The following is a 16,991-nucleotide window of genomic DNA, read 5'->3' as shown; positions in this document are numbered from 1 at the left end:
TCGGACCTGTTTGTCATGGGTGACCCTGCCAGATACACACACACACACACACACACACACACTCACACACTCACTCACTCACTCACACACACACACACACACACACACACACAGGGGGGGCCAGAGATTGAACCCGGGTCCTCAGAACTGTGAGGCTGACGCTCTAACCAGTCGGCCACCGTACATACATATATATAAATACATATACATACATATACATATAAATATATATATATATATATATATATATATATATATAGATATATATATATATATATATATATATATAGATAGATATAGATATAGATAGATATAGATATAGATATAGATATATATACATATACATGGTACAGTGGACCAGCTCTACACACTTGGCAGGGTCCTCGAGGGTGCAAGGGAGTTCGCCCAACCAGTCTACATGTGTGTTGTAGACTTGGAGAAGGCGTTCGACCGTGTCCCTCGAGGTGTCCTGTGGGGGGTGCTTCGGGAGTATAGGGTACAGAACCCCCTGATACGGGCTGTTCGGTCCCTGTACGACCGGAGTCAAAGTTTGGGCCGCATATCCGGCAGTAAGTTGGACTAGTTTCCGGTGAGGGTTGGACTCCGCCAAGGCTGCCCTTTGTCACCGATTCTGTTCATAACTTTTATGGACAGAATTTCTAGGCGCAGCCGAGGCGTAGAGGGGGTCCGGTTTGGTGGCCTCAGTATTGCATCTCTGCTTTTTGCAGACGATGTGGTTCTGTTGGCTTCATCAAGCCGTGACCTCCAACTCTCACTGGAGCAGTTCGCAGCTGAGTGTGAAGCGGCTGGGATGAGAATCAGCACCTCCAAATCTGAGACCATGGTCCTCAGTCGTAAAAGGGTGGCGTGCCCTCTCCAGGTCGGGGATGAGATCCTGCCCCAAGTGGAGGAGTTCAAGTATCTTGGGGTCTTGTTCACGAGTGAGGGAAGAATGGAAAGGGAGATTGACAGGCAGATCGGTGCATTGTCTGCAGTGATGCAGACTTTGTATCAATCCGTTGTGGAAAAGAAGGAGCTAAGCCGATAGGTGAAGCTCTCGATTTACCGGTCGAGCTACGTTCCTACCCTCACCTATGGTCACGAGCTGTGGGTCGTGACCGAAAGAACAAGATCCCGGATATAAGAAATGAGTTTCCTCCGCAGGTTGTCCGAGCTCTCCCTTAGAGATAGGGTGAGAAGTTCGGTCATCCGGGAGGATCTCAGAGTAGAGCCGCTGCTCCTCCACATCAAGAGGAGCCGGATGAGGTGGCTTGGGCATCTGATTTGGATGCCTCCCGGACGCCTCCCTCATGAGGTGTTCCGGGCATGTCCCACCGGGAGGAGACCCCGGGGACGACCCAGGACACGCTGGAGAGACTATGTCCTTCGGCTGGCCTGGGAACGCCTCAGGATCCCCCCGGAAGGGCTGGATGAAGTGACTGGGGGGAGGGAAGTCTGGGCTTCCCTGCTAAAGCTACTGCCCGGATAAGTGGTAGAAAATGGATGGATGGATGGATGGATAATAATAAATGGTGGAAGACTGGTTATCACATCTGCCTCACAGTTCTGAGGACCGGGGTTCACATCTCCCCGTGCCTGTGTGGGTTTTCTCCGGGAATGCCGGTTTCCTCCCACATCCCAAAAACATGCATGGTAGGTGTTAAATATATTTTAGAAGTTATCGTTTATTTGCTTAGCTTGCATTAGTATTATGGACGATTTTGAGAAAGGAAAATGTCTCGCCTTCAAGAAGATGACTCAGCATCATCCGATGGAAGGGTGCCTTGACCAAGGACGTGATCGGATGTGGTCGGGGACGTGACAGGTGTTGGTCCCATGTTTTGTGTTGTGTCTTGTTGCTTAGAACGTTATGTCTTGTAAAACCGTCCTATTTTCAAATAAATGCAGGCGCGACGGGAGAGATTGTTCAGAGCTTGTTGAGAGGCTGTAATCTGAACAATCTCCCATACGCCCTCCTCATGAGAAAAAGAAACCAGCGTCTTCATTCCTTTTGTGTCTATTTTTTGGGTAAATGTAAATGTTGGGTAAGATAAATCCAACGTTAAATTGGTCCTTCGAGCCGGATGTCAATACACCCGAGATTCCAATTGTGGAGCCGACATCCAGTTAAGAGACCGTGGCCACGGCAATTGAGACCCTTTCCGGGACTGGTCTTCATTCTCCTCAACTGGGATCTGAAGGTTGACGACAATCCACATGATTGAAGACGATTTTGGTGAGTTAAATTTAAAAAAAAAAAATTCGGAAAAAGGATTAAAGAGTGAGTGAATTGCGCGACGAAGAAGTCTGCGGCAGAATAAACCTTGTGTAATACTAGTCACTGGCAAGTGGTAGAGGGACGGCGGAGTCGACAAATTCCGCGGGGACGGCGGAGTCCTGTACGTACTTAAATTCCGTGTTTCTGTGTTTCTGTGTTTCTGTGTTTCTGTATTTCCGTGTTTCCGTGTTTTTGTGTGTTTGTAAAAACGTTATTAATATCGTGTGAATGTGTAAAAGTATGAATGTATAAGACTGGATTGTAAGTGACAACTGGGTTTGGAAGCAGAGGCAAGAATCCTCCGCCCCGTGTGGGTAGAAGCTTGAGGGTTACCAGACTCAGACATTCATTGTCACCCTGTCATTTTGAATAAAGTCAGTATTTAGGTCACTCTAGGTGCAAATAAACTGACTTCCAAATTCACAAAATGGGAAAAAAAGCAAACAGCGGCTTGAATGAGGATGCCAATCCTCAGGTCCCTTATCAACAACAGTTAAAAAATGCTTTACATGCGAATTCGAAAGAACACATTAACAGATGGGTAGATAAACATTGGATAAACCTAGCAACTGGCCCTCTGGAGGAATATGTTAATCATGCCCTCCATGCAGAAAGAGTGTTAGGACAAAAAAAAAAAAAAAAAAAAGCCCTGTTGTCTGCAGCCTTGCAGCTTGTCACGGAAGTAGAAGATAATAAAAAAGGTGATGAGCTGCATATAACTCTGTGGTACAAAAACACACCAGGGCCAGACCCAGGATATGAAAAAAAAGTTACGACATGCGACACCTGATAAAATTACTGTAGATTATCTGTACTCAGATAATGAAGCAAAAGTCGCGGCAGGAATTATTTTACCAGACAAATTAAAGGAACTGTATAAAAATACAAGTGTCCCACATATTTCATTGTGCAAAGATTATGAGTCACAGTGGAAACATATGGGAACATTAGTAAAACAAGGACAGGAGACAGATGATTGGCAGCAAATAGAAAACAAACTGGAATACAGTGCGTCAACTTGTCTAATTAGGAAGGCGATGTTTTGGACAATACAGGGTGATGAAGGGAAACACATGCATCCTGTTTGATTCGCCCAAATGATCCTCACTGAAATTGGTGAAGAAATATTAAAAAAAGTTCCAAAATAATTATGTTCCACAGGACCATTTGATGTAGGCCTTATTAAAGGGGCTTTACCAGTACAAATTAGACTCAAAACAGAATATCGACCAGGGATTCGTCAATATCCATTAAAATCAGATGCACATGAAGGAATCAAACCGGTAATTGAATCACTAATTAAGGCAGGAGTTATAGTGGAGTGTCCAGAATCACCATGTAACACACCCATTTTTCCCGTAAAAAAGGCCCCACCTTCAGTCGGTTGGCGAATAGTGCAAGATTTACAGGCAGTAAATACTGCAGTAATACAGAGAGCAGCATGCGTACCAGATCCACACACATTGTTAAATTCATTAAGACCAGACGCTACTGTGTTTACAGTAGTGGACATAAGTAATGCATTCTTTTCTGTACCAATAGAAAAGAACAATCAATTTTGGTTTGCATTTACATTTGAGGGCAAAAAAATATACATTTACTAGATTACCGCAAGGTTACTGTAAAAGTCCAACCATTTATTCACAAGTTATGATAACACGCATGTCTTCTGGCATCTCCAGATGGAGAGACATGCAAAGATTCATTGGCCTTACTGCATCATCTAGCAGAAGAGGGACATAAAGTTAACAAAAATAAATTGCAATGATGTAAAAGGCAGTCAAATATCTATGCCTGGCCTGGCCAAACCGCGGCTCGCGAGCCTCATGCGCCTCTTTAACTAGTTTCATGCGGCTCTTCAGGAGCTGTCACATGACATGCGTCAAAAATGCTTGGCTGGCGCTGTCATTCACTCCCCCTACAGCTAGATGGCACACTGACCATGTTAGCCTGTTTGAGTGACGTCAAATGAGCGACGAGAGAATCTTTGGTGTGACATAATTTGTGTTGTAAACAATTTCCGTCAAGTTACCTCTTGAAATGGCAGGGAAAAAAAGCACAGCCAAACGAAAATATGAAGAAGAACAAAGGACGTTTTTGCCAGAGTGGGAGAGTTTATATTTTTTTTGTTAAACGTAATGGCAAGCCGCGGCACGGTGGCCGACTGGTTAGAGCGTCAGCCTCACAGTTCTGAGGTGCGGGGTTCAATCCCCGTCCCCGCCTGTGTGGAGTTTGCATGTTCTCCCCGTGCCTGCGTGGGTTTTCTCCGGGCACTCCGGTTTCCTCCCACATCCCAAAAACATGCATTAATTGGAGACTCTAAATTGCCCGTAGGCATGACTGTGAGTGCGAATGGTTGTTTGTTTCGATGTGCCCTGCGATTGGCTGGCAACCAGTTCAGGGTGTACCCCGCCTCCTGCCCGATGACAGCTGGGATAGGCTCCAGCACGCCCGCGACCCTAGTGAGGAGAAGCGGCTCAGAAAATGGATGGATGGATGGTAATGGCAAGCCGATCTGCCTTATATGTCACGCAGCATTAGCGCATTTCAAAGCTTCAAATCTTCAGCGTCACTTCAGCTCACTCCACCCTAACATCGAACAGGAATTTCCAAAAGGGACTGAACTTCGCAAGAACAAGTTGGTCGCTTTGAAAAGCAGGTGCAGTTTTTCAAAAAAATTACAAAACACTCAGAGACCGTAACGCTTGCATCATATCAGCTGGCTTGGAAGCCAGACTGTTTGAAAGCCCCGCTCGTCACAGATGAGGCTGCGGCTGAGTTGGAGATGATCGACCTTTGTGAGGAGGATCAACTGAAAACTGTTTTAAGGGAAGGGACCGTTGAGTTCTGGAAAAGTGTGCCAATTGAAAAATACCCCAACATCAAACGAGCTGCGCTTAAGATACTGTCCATGTTTGGGTCAACGTACGTCTGCGAGTCTGTGTTTTCTACCCTGAAACGTGAAATCAAAGCATCGATCTGTTCTGACTGACACTCATTTGAAAGAATTGCTTAGAGTGGCAACAACAGAATACAAGCCAGATTTGAAGAGGATTGTTCAAGATAAGGAATGCCAGAAGTCTCACTAAGCAGCATAGTAAGAGAAAGATGTTATTGAAAATTATTCTATTATTGTTTGTGGACTTGCTTGAACTGAGAGTTTGTGTGTGTGAGACAGTGCACACAATGTTAACTGTTGAAAATTACTGATATTATCATGTTGGTGTGGTTATTTTCATTAGATCTGGCTGAGCAGAGGTCTGTGTATGCGTGCATACATGATTAAAAGATGATGTTCATGTGTACCCGTGTATGTGGCTCTTTGCAGTAACACAGAAAAAAAAGTGGCTCTTAGTCTCTGACAAGTTGGCCACCCCTGATCAATGCCATAATTTAAGTGTAGGAGGAAGGACTATATTAGAAGACAGGAAAGCTATAGTCTTAAAAAAAAATATCACTTCAAATATTCAAAGACACTACATTGAAGGAAACAACAACGACATGCAACCTTGAGTAGGACAGAACCAACAGAATACAGTGGACCCCCGCATACTCACGTTTCGACACCTGCTGATTCAACTATCCACAGATTTTTTTCCAATTTCTTTTCAGGGTTTTTTATTTGCCTATGACTTTTTTTCCTTTTTTCTATTTTTTAGCAAAGCAAAGCAAATTTATTTATATAGCGCATTTCATACACAAGGTAACTCAATGTGCTTTACATGATCAAAAATCATAAAAAAACACACAAAAAAAAACTTCTAAACATTTAAAACAGAGACAAAATAAATAAAAGTTAAATTAAAACAGCATACAGTGCAAGAAATATTATTTCAAAGTGGAAATGCACTAAAAAGCATGGGGGGAAAAGAAGAGTTTTTAACATGGACTTAAAAACATGCACGATTGGGGCTGGCGTCACTTCTGTTGGCAACTTATTCCATTTGTGTGCAGCATAATAGCTAAATGCTGCTTCACCGTGTTTGCTTTGGACTCTGTGCTCCAGATTTTGACCTTAGTCTGTCGATTTCAGAGCCCTTCTGGGTTTATATTCCATTAGCATTTCTTTCATGTATTCAGGCCATAAACCGTTTAGTGATTTATAGACCAGGAGCAGAACTTTAAAATCTATTCCAAAGCTGACTGGAGGCCAGTCAAGAGAGTTAGAGTTGGGGGGGGGGGGGGGGGGAAACCCGAAAAACAGTTATTGGTGGTGTATCCTCGCTTATCAGAATCAGAATTCTTATTCAAGAATTTCTGGGGGTTTAAAATATATATACTGCATATGGGTTTAAAAAAAAAAAAAAAAAAATATATATATATATATATATATATATATATAAATACAGGAAGTACTCGATTTACGAACGAGTTCCGTTCCTACGCTTGCGACGTAACCCGAACTTCCGCGTAAGTTGGATTTCACCATTAAAGTCAGAATTCACGTCGAAATACTTTGTATAAAGAAACTAAAATACATTAAAATAAAAAAAGAAGATGCTGTACTTACCATTACTGCTCAGAGGTGGATGGAGAAGAAAGAGGGTAGGCTGTGAGAGCTATTGCTGAGGAAGCATGTGCAGGTTCTACTGGCCTCTCCACCTTGGTGAAGTACTTGCAGATGTCTGTCTGGTAGGAAATCTTCCTCTTTTCCTCCCAGATCTCACGGTAGCACCGTACACTGTCCATCACTCCCCTTGAAACTTTCGAAAATCGTTTCATATTGGGATCCTCTGCTTCGAATCGCACCATGGCTTGTTCGAGAAGTGAAAATGCCTCAGCTATGCCCTTGGTTGTGAAATGCCTTTTTTCTGGGGATTCGTCTTCTTGCCTCATCTGCTTCTCCAATTCAATCAGGTCCTCCAAAGATAGATCATCTCCTTGGTAATCCAGAAGTTCCGTGATGTCGTTCTTGTCCAACTCAACAAAATGGCGGCGAGCCACAGGAGTCGTAAAGTCGAAACGTCGCAGGTCGAGTTCGTCGTAACTCGAGGACTTCCTGTGTATTATAATTTCAATGCAATTATAATGGCCGTCAATTAATTAATTATTAAAATGAATTTAATTAATTAAAATCAAGGGATTTTTGCTTTTGGTGGTCCGGCGAATAGTGGGGGTTCACTGTAAATAGAAAATGGGTATAAGCAGGAGGGGGGGAAACAAGGAGGGGCACGGGATAGAGAGGGCTGTGGTTAAGTTGGGCAGAGGTGAGTTGGGGTAGGCTAGGTGGGAGAGGTGGGTTTTAGGGGCTGTTCTGATTTTGACCGGGAGAGAGTTCCACAGCGAAGGGACAACGACAGAGAAGGCCCAGTCACCCTAGGTCTAACCCTAACCCAGGAAGGAGAGGGTGGTGTCCATGATGACTCCGAGGTTACGAACCTGACAATATAACCATCGATGTTGAGTGAGAGGTTTTTGGGGATTTGGCGAGGGATTCCGCACCTATGATGATAATTTCAGATTTACTGCAGTTTGGGTTAAGAAATTTTTTTCATACAGGTTTTAATGGCAGATAGGGGGGAGGTGATGGTGGCGGTGTTAGAGAGACTTTTGTTGGGAGGATAAGCTATGTGTGTCGTCTGCATATTAATGGAATTGAAGGCCATGGCAGAAGAGAAATTTGTCCTCACTGAACCATGTACAGAATGAATAGGATGGGATCGACCATAGAGCCCCGGGGACGCCGTGGGTAACTGGAGCTGTGGCAGAGTGGCAGTTGTTAATAGAGAACAGAAACAGATCAGAATCATCTTTATTTGCCAACTGTGTCAGAAACACACAGGGAATTTGTCTCCGGTAGTTGGAGCCGCTGTAGTAAGACAATAAACAGTCATTGTGACAAAACATACTTTTCGGACATAAAAACACACTTCAGAAAGACACTTAGCAATGAAGGGTTGCCAGTAATGTGGTCATGCTGATACAATGACAATTGTACAAAAGATGCAGAGTCCTTAAGCAATTTAGAGCAGTTTGAAATGACAGCACGATAATCTGTTACAGTGTCAGTTGTGCCAATGATGCAGCGTTCTCAAGCTATATAGAGCACTTTGAAATGACTAATAGTACGATAATCTGGTACAGTGACAATTGTGCAAATGATGCAGAGATGGTATAAAATACATATTAATCATGGTTACCATAACAGTACTGTAGCGGACACGTCATGGAAAGATGACACCCAGCACCCCAGTCTCCGGCGAGACTTGCTCTTCCCGGCGAGACTCAACTTCACATACAGACGCTGAGTGAATCCCCAGCCATGATCATCAATAACATTCTGCCATTCCGACATCTTTTGGGTGTACTCACTGCTAAAGGTACTTCCCAAAAGTTCTATTTGACCTTTACACTTGAGCATTAACTTGTCCGAGAAGCTCTGATTGACCCCGCAGCAGACATCACTGTCCCACGCCGTGGTCAATCAACTTCTGACATTGCTACAAGCCAGTGGCCGCGACGTTCAACTGCAACGCTGCGCACTAACTATCTGTGCATTTTCAGTGACTAACACAGAGCTTAACACCTTCACTATGCTCCACTGGACAATTGGCCCCATGACGTTAGTCCATCCGGTCTACGTGTCTCCAATTGAAACCGTCCCCCTGCTCATCGGCCAAGACCTGCTCTGCCGCTTCGAGCCACTAATTGATTACAAAAATCTTAAGCTGTGGGCGCAGGTGGAACAGGCATTACCACCACCAACTCAGGAACTGTCTGGTGTTGGACCACTCGGAGGACTGCGACCTGTCAGGCCACACTCCTTCAAGTGACGACACTCCCATTGACGACACCGCCGAGTCTCCTGTAGCCACCCCGCCACCGCTGAACCAACTTAGAGGGCTTGACACATTTCTCTGTCATCTTGTCCAACCAACGCACGAAGAGCTCTATGGCCCCAATGTTGCTGGTGTGATTAATTTGCATAACTGCCCGACAGACGACGTCATCCTGGCCTTGTGGGCTGACAAATCGGCAATTTCTCAGGCATTGTTTGACACCCTACAACTTAAGCATCCTCACCTTAAACTAACGCTGAAAACTTTTTGCTTTCCCGTTAACACAATGCCGCCGTCTACTGTCACAGCAGTGTGAATATGTGCCCTGAACCTGCAATGGAACCATCGCTCGTTAACTCACTGCTTGCTTGTAGTCCCCAATTTGCCGCATAAAACTTATGTTGGCCGTTCATGTTGACAATATTAACAATGTTTTGTGGGCGCGTGCTAATCGCGGCTCCGTAAACCGTGCTTTTCAACCGTTAAACCTTAAGTCGGGACAAACCATCCCCGACTCTTGTGAAGTTTTGAGCGAAGACGAAGTTATAGTAAAAGTGTCAACTGTTAACTTCCCTATTCGACTGGTTGCGCGCGCTAACCAAGCAGTAACCGGTCAACATGCGTTCTTTCAGCCTTTGCTGGAGTTTAACGACCTGGGTTTGTCACTGCATGCCACACCCTTCCTAGACGTTTCCCGACAGTCACAACCCCACACGGAACAACATTCACATCCCCAAATCAAATAGGCTTGGCCTCTTTATCTGCTCCAATTTCCACGACTTCGATCTCATGGTCCCCGTGATTGGTCGCCTTCCACTAGACCTCTTCCCATTGCCTCGCTCTGGTGGAGTACGACTCACTGTTCCTTCGCGACACATTCCTCTCGTTCCAGTAGGACCTACTGAGGGTGATGACATCATCAGAGTGGACCTGGCTATAGACCAACACCTGGTGATCCATACGCTCAGTACAATCCCAGCTGCACCCAAAAGAGCGTCTCCCGTGACTTCACCCACTCCCTCAAACTCATCGCGAACCAACTCGCCTGCACCGGTAACACCGTGTGGTAGTCACCAGCTCCCTTTTCCCGACTCTGAGACTCACGTGCAGCAGGTCCTAGCGGATGCTGATGCCCTGAGTGCCGATGACGAACAACGCCGTTTGAGAGAAGTGCTAATCAAACATGCCACTTCATTGGCTAAAGAATCACAAGACTGCAGCCCAACTGACTTGCACATGGGCCGCACTCCACCCCTCCAAAACAACTGCAACCAATTGACGATCTTACAAAAGGGGGCACCGCAGCTGTGATACCAAACAGGCCCACCAGGGGTCGCTCTTGTGACACGGGACTTGGTCTCGACCTTTTGAGCCCACTCAACCCCCTAATAAATAGTAAAATTGTGCCCTTCGAAACGCAGTTTGTGGGCTCTGTCCTTAATCAATGGACTGCATTTTTGGCTATCGCACTGAGCTTCATTGTGACATTTGCTGCTCTGCCGCAAACCAAAAACAACAACCGAAAGAACAGGTATCCGCAGCGCCCCCACCGGTGACAGGTGTTGCCTTTGTACCGTCGAGACACAACCTCAGAAAGTCTAGTCCGAATTCCCCAGCACACGACAAGACATTGCTAATGAAGTAACCAAATCCTGGTCACTAAGCAACGCGCTAAGAGTAGACACCTTAGTTCTCGACGCTTGCAGTGCAACCCTTAACCAAAATAGTCAGATCATAACCTCTCTGTTGTCGCTGCTCCTAACAGATTATGCTCACACAAAGATTGTTACCACATTGATGAATGACATATGGGAACTCTCTTTATCCATAGACAATTTAGCAATGGGTAGAATTCCTCCATACTTGGTACCCCTGAGCTTAGTCGAAAGCATCCTTTCTAAAGCTCTAGCAAGCCCCATTAGCCCTGTCCAAGCCCACTTGGCTTTTTCCCTCAGGAGTTCCACTGTCTTGTATGTCAACCCTGAGTTCCGAGAAATAGCCTTCCTTGTTACTCTTCCAATTATCGACTCCCGCAACATCTATCGCCTAAAAGACGTAATTAATGTTGGCACCTGGCAAAGCGACACATACGTCCGAATCAGTACTCCCGCGGTAGTCGCCTATCACGATAGTAACCCTGATCTGTATCTGACACCAAATTTGCAAATGTGCATCCTCACTAAAGACATCCATTGCCTGTGTCCCAGTAAACCGTTCATCCGAGATGTAGCGGATGGGATTTGTGGCCAGAAGCCCATGAAGGATGGGTCGCGGTGGAGAGCAGAAGCTCCACCGTTCCTTCAGTTCCTTCAGGTATCATTTCCAACTCATTCTTTTCTCCTAAATTAATTAAAATTTTATTTGACCCATATATGCTACAGTACAAACAGAGAATGACATAAGGTAAATTAAACCAATAACACTAAAGGAAAATCAATCAGTGTGATATTTGTTTTTCAGAAATCGAGCCAGCGGGCAGATGGCACCTGAACCTGAGGCAGGCGACAGTGAAGACGGACGCGTCTCCTGTGGAAGTTATGAATGAAGCAGCCCACGCAAGACCAAGCCTTCTGCAGGAGGATCAGGAAGGCCACAAGGTAGAAGAGCACAATAACAGCCTGCAGAAGCGCATTGAGGAGGAAGAGGACAAGGTGATGGGAAGAGAATGTGAGGGAAAGAGGCAAACTGAAAAAGAAAGTGAATGAATTGGGTGGGAAAATGAGGAAGGGAGACAAAAAATGAGAAAGAATAGTCAGAAGACGTTAAGATGAGGATGTGTAGAAAAATAAGAATCAACTACAATTCCCATGGTACTTTGCTGAGATGCCCTCAACATTTGTTTTTAATGTGCACATTGCGTGAGCAGCGTATATCAGCAGCGGGTGACAGGAAGTTGCTGTGGCCACATCAGTGGCAGGGTGGCGAGCCGCAGCAGCAGCCATGATGACAAAAGCAGGCAGCACTCACCTGGAGGGGATTGCGGGAGGCCACAGTCTCTTCCTCATCATCAGGGGTTACCACAGCCCATCATCCTTTTTCATCTACACCGATCTTCTGCATCCTCCTTTCCATCACAAACTGTCCTCACTACATCTATTAGCCTTCTCTTAGGTCTTCCTCGATCTGTCATACCTGGCAGCTCCATCCTCATTATCCTTCAACCAATATACTCACGACCTCTCCTCTGGACGTGTCCAAACCGTCAAAGTCTGCTCTCTCTAACTTTGTCTCCAAAGCATCTAACCTAAGATGAGCTCATTTCTAATCATATCAAACTTTGTCACTCCTAAAGATAACCCCAACATCTTCATTTCAGTGCCACTGTCTCTAAACCACCAGGGGCATCGCCCTTATCTCCGAATCGGTTTTCAACCATAGCTCAAGCTTGAATATCGACTTTGACACATTCGGGGTTATCGTATGCGATGTACAGCACCACCACCGATTTATCTTTGTTATCTACTGTCCCCACAGCCCTTACTCTGTTTTTTAGATTAATTAATGCAGGGTGATCATGGGTGACTTTAATGTTCATATGAATTCCCAGTCGTAACATTTTAGTGTGTCGTTTCAGAAAATAATACGATTGATACTTTTGGTTTCTTTCAATGACTACATGAATACATAATAATGGAACGACTTTTGATTTGGTATTAAACCGGGACATTGTGACCTCGAATGTAATGGTACTCCCTTATACCTCTGCTATGTTCGACTATAACTTCATAAAATTTGAAGTCTTGACCCACTTCTGACATCATTCTGACAAAGAATCTCAGAGCAGCTGTAATATTAGCTGTTCAACTACTACTGCACTCTCTGAGCTATTACCCAGAGTAATTGCCTGTTGGATCTATCTTACCCAACACCTATAAAAAATAGACAGAAAAGGAATGAAGAAGCTGGTTTCTTTTTCTCATGAGGTGGGCGTATGGGAGATTGTTCAGATTAGAGCCTCTCATCACGCTCTAAAGAATCTCTCCCGTCGCTCCTGCATTTATTTGAAATAGGGAGGTTTCAGAGTTACAAGAAATAACATACTAAGCTTACAAGACACAACACACTAAGGGGAGGGTTCCAAGGTGAAGACATGGGACCAACACCTGCCACGTCCCCGGCCATGTCCTTGGTCAAGGCTCCCTTCTCTCTGATGATTCCTGCTGAGTCATCTTCTTGAAAGCGAGACATCTTCCTTTCTCAAAATCGTCCATAATACTAATGCAAGCTAAGCAAATAAATGATAACTTCTACAATTTATTTAACATTTCCCTCCTGTTTATCATGTATTTGCACAAATTCTCATATAATTTTACAGTCACTTCATTTCGATTTTTAACTGTAGAATCATTTTTATGAAACAAATACATTTACACTCAGAGTAAACTTGTCATACATGAATGTTGTAGTTTAAACATCGTAATCACCTGGATCAGGAAACAAATCAGGTAAAAGCAACAACATCATCATCATCATTATCAACATCCAATAAAGGATACATCTGCTCCATACGGTTCCATGTGGGTAATTGCTGTGGTGATTAATCTACTGATTAAAGCCCGAATGCATGGGATACAACAACATCCACACAATGTCAGAATGGCTGCAAAAACAGCAATTGATATCAATATTGGTGAAATTAGGGTTTTGTATTTACCAGAAACGTCCATCCAGCTGTCCCACAAGGAGTGTTGATTGAGGGTCCGTAGACCATTGATGGCTCTAGTCAAGCTGCCATCTGAAGCAGTATTGTTTGTTCTCCAAACATACCGCAAACACCTCCCTCTCTTGCGAGGAGCATGTCGACAGCTATGTGGTTTTGGAACGTCAATAAAGAGGTAGCCTTGAGCTGCTCATGCACAGCTTCCGACCCACTCTGAGTCCAATTTCCTAATCTCTGTACATTGAAGTGGATATAGTTTATCCTATCAACATTTTTATTAATCGTACACCTCCAGCATATGAGGTAATCAAATTCTCCTGCAACTTGGTCAGCTAATTTGTATTGATTAGGAACCCCACGAGGAACACCTATGGCGTCGATATATGTTTTATGTTGGATAATTTTGCCCCTGCCAGGATAAATCTTTTTTTTTGTCTATGTTCTAGATTTGACAACAACATTGGTGCTTTTTCCATAAATATTGAACAGGCATAGGGTATACAGTGTTCCTAATTTCTTGCCTTTACTAATCATGTTTATACAAGTAAAATTACTCGGTGCTACTAAAGTAGAAAACATTGGTTTGTGTTTGTCTGCTTTGGTTACGGGATATATAGGATCCCATGATTTACACCTCTCAGTTGGTATCATTCAGGGTGGGACGTCCCATATACCACATAAACAAAACCAACACCATAGTAGCCAAAGTTACAATGTAACAACCTATCGAATCTCATAACCAACGCGGGTGTGCCTTTCTGCTGAGTTCTCACTAAAAGGGTAGGTGTCTTTTTTCTTCACTGACCAGCAAGCGTTTTCAGAATCTACACATCTGCTACCGCTCCATTATTAGACTTTTGCTCACCTTCCCTATTTGAGTACTCAGCTGAAATGACTCTTTTACAGTGTGTTAAATGAACCCATGTGTTTCTTTCTGCTATTTTTTAGGGCTGTAAAGTGTCGATGTATCTGTGCCACCATCCCTCCGGTTGAGACATGTGACACACCATGGCTCAATATAGCAGCCCATTTGAATAGTTTTTTTTATATTTTATATTAAGTGTTTGTTTCCCTTCTGTGCGAATGTAAATTTCATTTTGTAGTTTTGCACTTCGTTTTTCCCAATAATTGCGTTCTTGTTGTGGAATACGCATATTGGCTATCAGTATATATTGTAACATCTTTATTTATCATTAGTTTGGATGCCTCGGTTAATGCTACTAATTCAGCAGCTTGTTCAGCCAATTCCTGACAATCATGCTACGTGCCTTCATCAAGTAAGGGTGTTAGGGTGGCTGGATTTAAGGTTGTGCATCACTCAACAGTCAAATGTGGTTGTGACAGCAAGATGGCCATGCAAGATAAATGTCTTGCAGGTGTCAGATTTCGCTTATCCGCAGGACTAATCGGGAGAAATGTCCTGACCGACTCTCCGTTTAAAGGGTCAAGCTCCCCCCTTTTCCCTTACCGGCACCAACAGCGTACGCGCAAGGAGACGAGGAGCTGTTAAGCCGGTGTCGAGATGAATTCGCCTAGGTGTGCTAACTGCCTTTAGTTTTACGGAGCCAATCCAGTCTGCCCTCACTTATCACCCCTTGATGAGTAACCGCACCGAGTGAAAGGGTAATATTGTGAGTACTCCATTTTTACAGCAGCTTTATCCCTTAAAAAATCGTTTGCACTTGTTAAAGACGTAAATTTAACAATCCTTGTTAGGACCGTACGGATTTGTTTTTGTGTTAAGCCGAAGAGATATATATGAGTTACTTTTTGGGATGGTGGTACGACCCGGTGTTATTGGTATCGTTGACGTTCAATCACTTATAAGAGGTTGAGTGGTAAAAATGAGACAACTCCTCATTATAAGAATGACAAAGATAGTATAGAATTAAAGCAAGGTATTTATTTCAGATTACTTAAGGTTAAAATGATAATATGACAGAAAGGGTTTATAATATAAAATAAACAATAATAATAATAACCAAAAATGAAAAGAAATAGAAGTATTTTTAAAAGTAATAAATCATAAAACAAGTATTACCTTTTGAGTGAGCCTTAAGGAGTGATCAAGTCCTATGGAGCCGTGATGCCAATTAATAATAAGATAATTTGGAATATAAGAATCCCTGGACAGCTGACAAGCCCTCGTCCCTTATCCACGCAATGTCAAGAGCTGTTCTATTAGTTACCTTATTATAATATTCTTTTAGTCTTACCCAATTAAAGAGGAAGTTTCAAAGATGAATTCCTCCTGCCAGCATGTCAATTGTCATTGCGAGAGGAAAAAAGCGTATGTCTCCCTATCTCGATAGAATAAGGAGCCCCGTTTATCAGCGTGTGAGGCTTTTATAACCTTGGTTCTTTCAGAAACTCCCTTTTTCTAAAAATAATCCTTTGCTTACACTGTCCTGATACGACCTGAGTGTGAAAGCACTTTTCACTTTCACTTGTCAGCGTGTCCTTATCTTGACCTGAGTGGGAAGCACCTGTTTCCCCCCAGAGTGGCGTCAGCGTTATCCTGACTTTTCACTTTCACTTCTCAGCGTGTCCTTATTTTGACCTGAGTGGGAAGCAAATGTTTTCCCTCAGAGTAGCGTCAGCGTTATCCTGACTTGACCTCTTATTTGCTCACCCAAATAGGCTTCTTATTAAATACATTCAACTACAAGCACATTTCATATGTTTCTGTAGGTTCTCAGTAAATACATTCAAGCACCTTTCATATGTCTTGAACTCAACCAATACATTTCATCACACCATGTTAATTTCTAAGCAATCTGCAATACATGTGTATATGTTAATTGTCAAAATAAATGTATATACATTCATGTGAATACAATTCTCTCATGCATTCCAACAGGTACGCTCTTCACTTCATGGTACATCTCGTGCTGCGTTGCATGAGAGAGACAATCTTACACAGGTTACAGTCTTTGCACAAAAGCAGTTTCAAAGCATAATAATACAAAAGTAAGAATAATGTATAACAGCCTTACTAGGCTTGATGTACTTTTTATCAATGATTTTCAAAAGAACATCTGAGTTATAACATCAAAGAGAACATCAAAATTATCTCAAGGATATAAAATCAAACAAATGGTTATAAGTGGTCGACTTCAGTATGTGTTTGTTTACTATGATAGGGGGTTTAATAGTATGAAGATATTTTAGAAGACTTATGCTTGACCTGGCGACTCATACTTCATGATCTAAATTTGGTTTGGCGACCTCTGGTGGTTGAACCAGGAATTGAAACTGGGGCTAAGCTCAATCA

The sequence above is a fragment of the Phyllopteryx taeniolatus genome, unplaced genomic scaffold (assembly GCF_024500385.1).
Source record: "Phyllopteryx taeniolatus isolate TA_2022b unplaced genomic scaffold, UOR_Ptae_1.2 contig_27, whole genome shotgun sequence".
Lineage (NCBI taxonomy): Eukaryota > Metazoa > Chordata > Actinopteri > Syngnathiformes > Syngnathidae > Phyllopteryx > Phyllopteryx taeniolatus.
The sequence above is the reverse complement of the archived record's forward strand: the minus strand, read 5'-3'. Positions refer to the sequence as shown.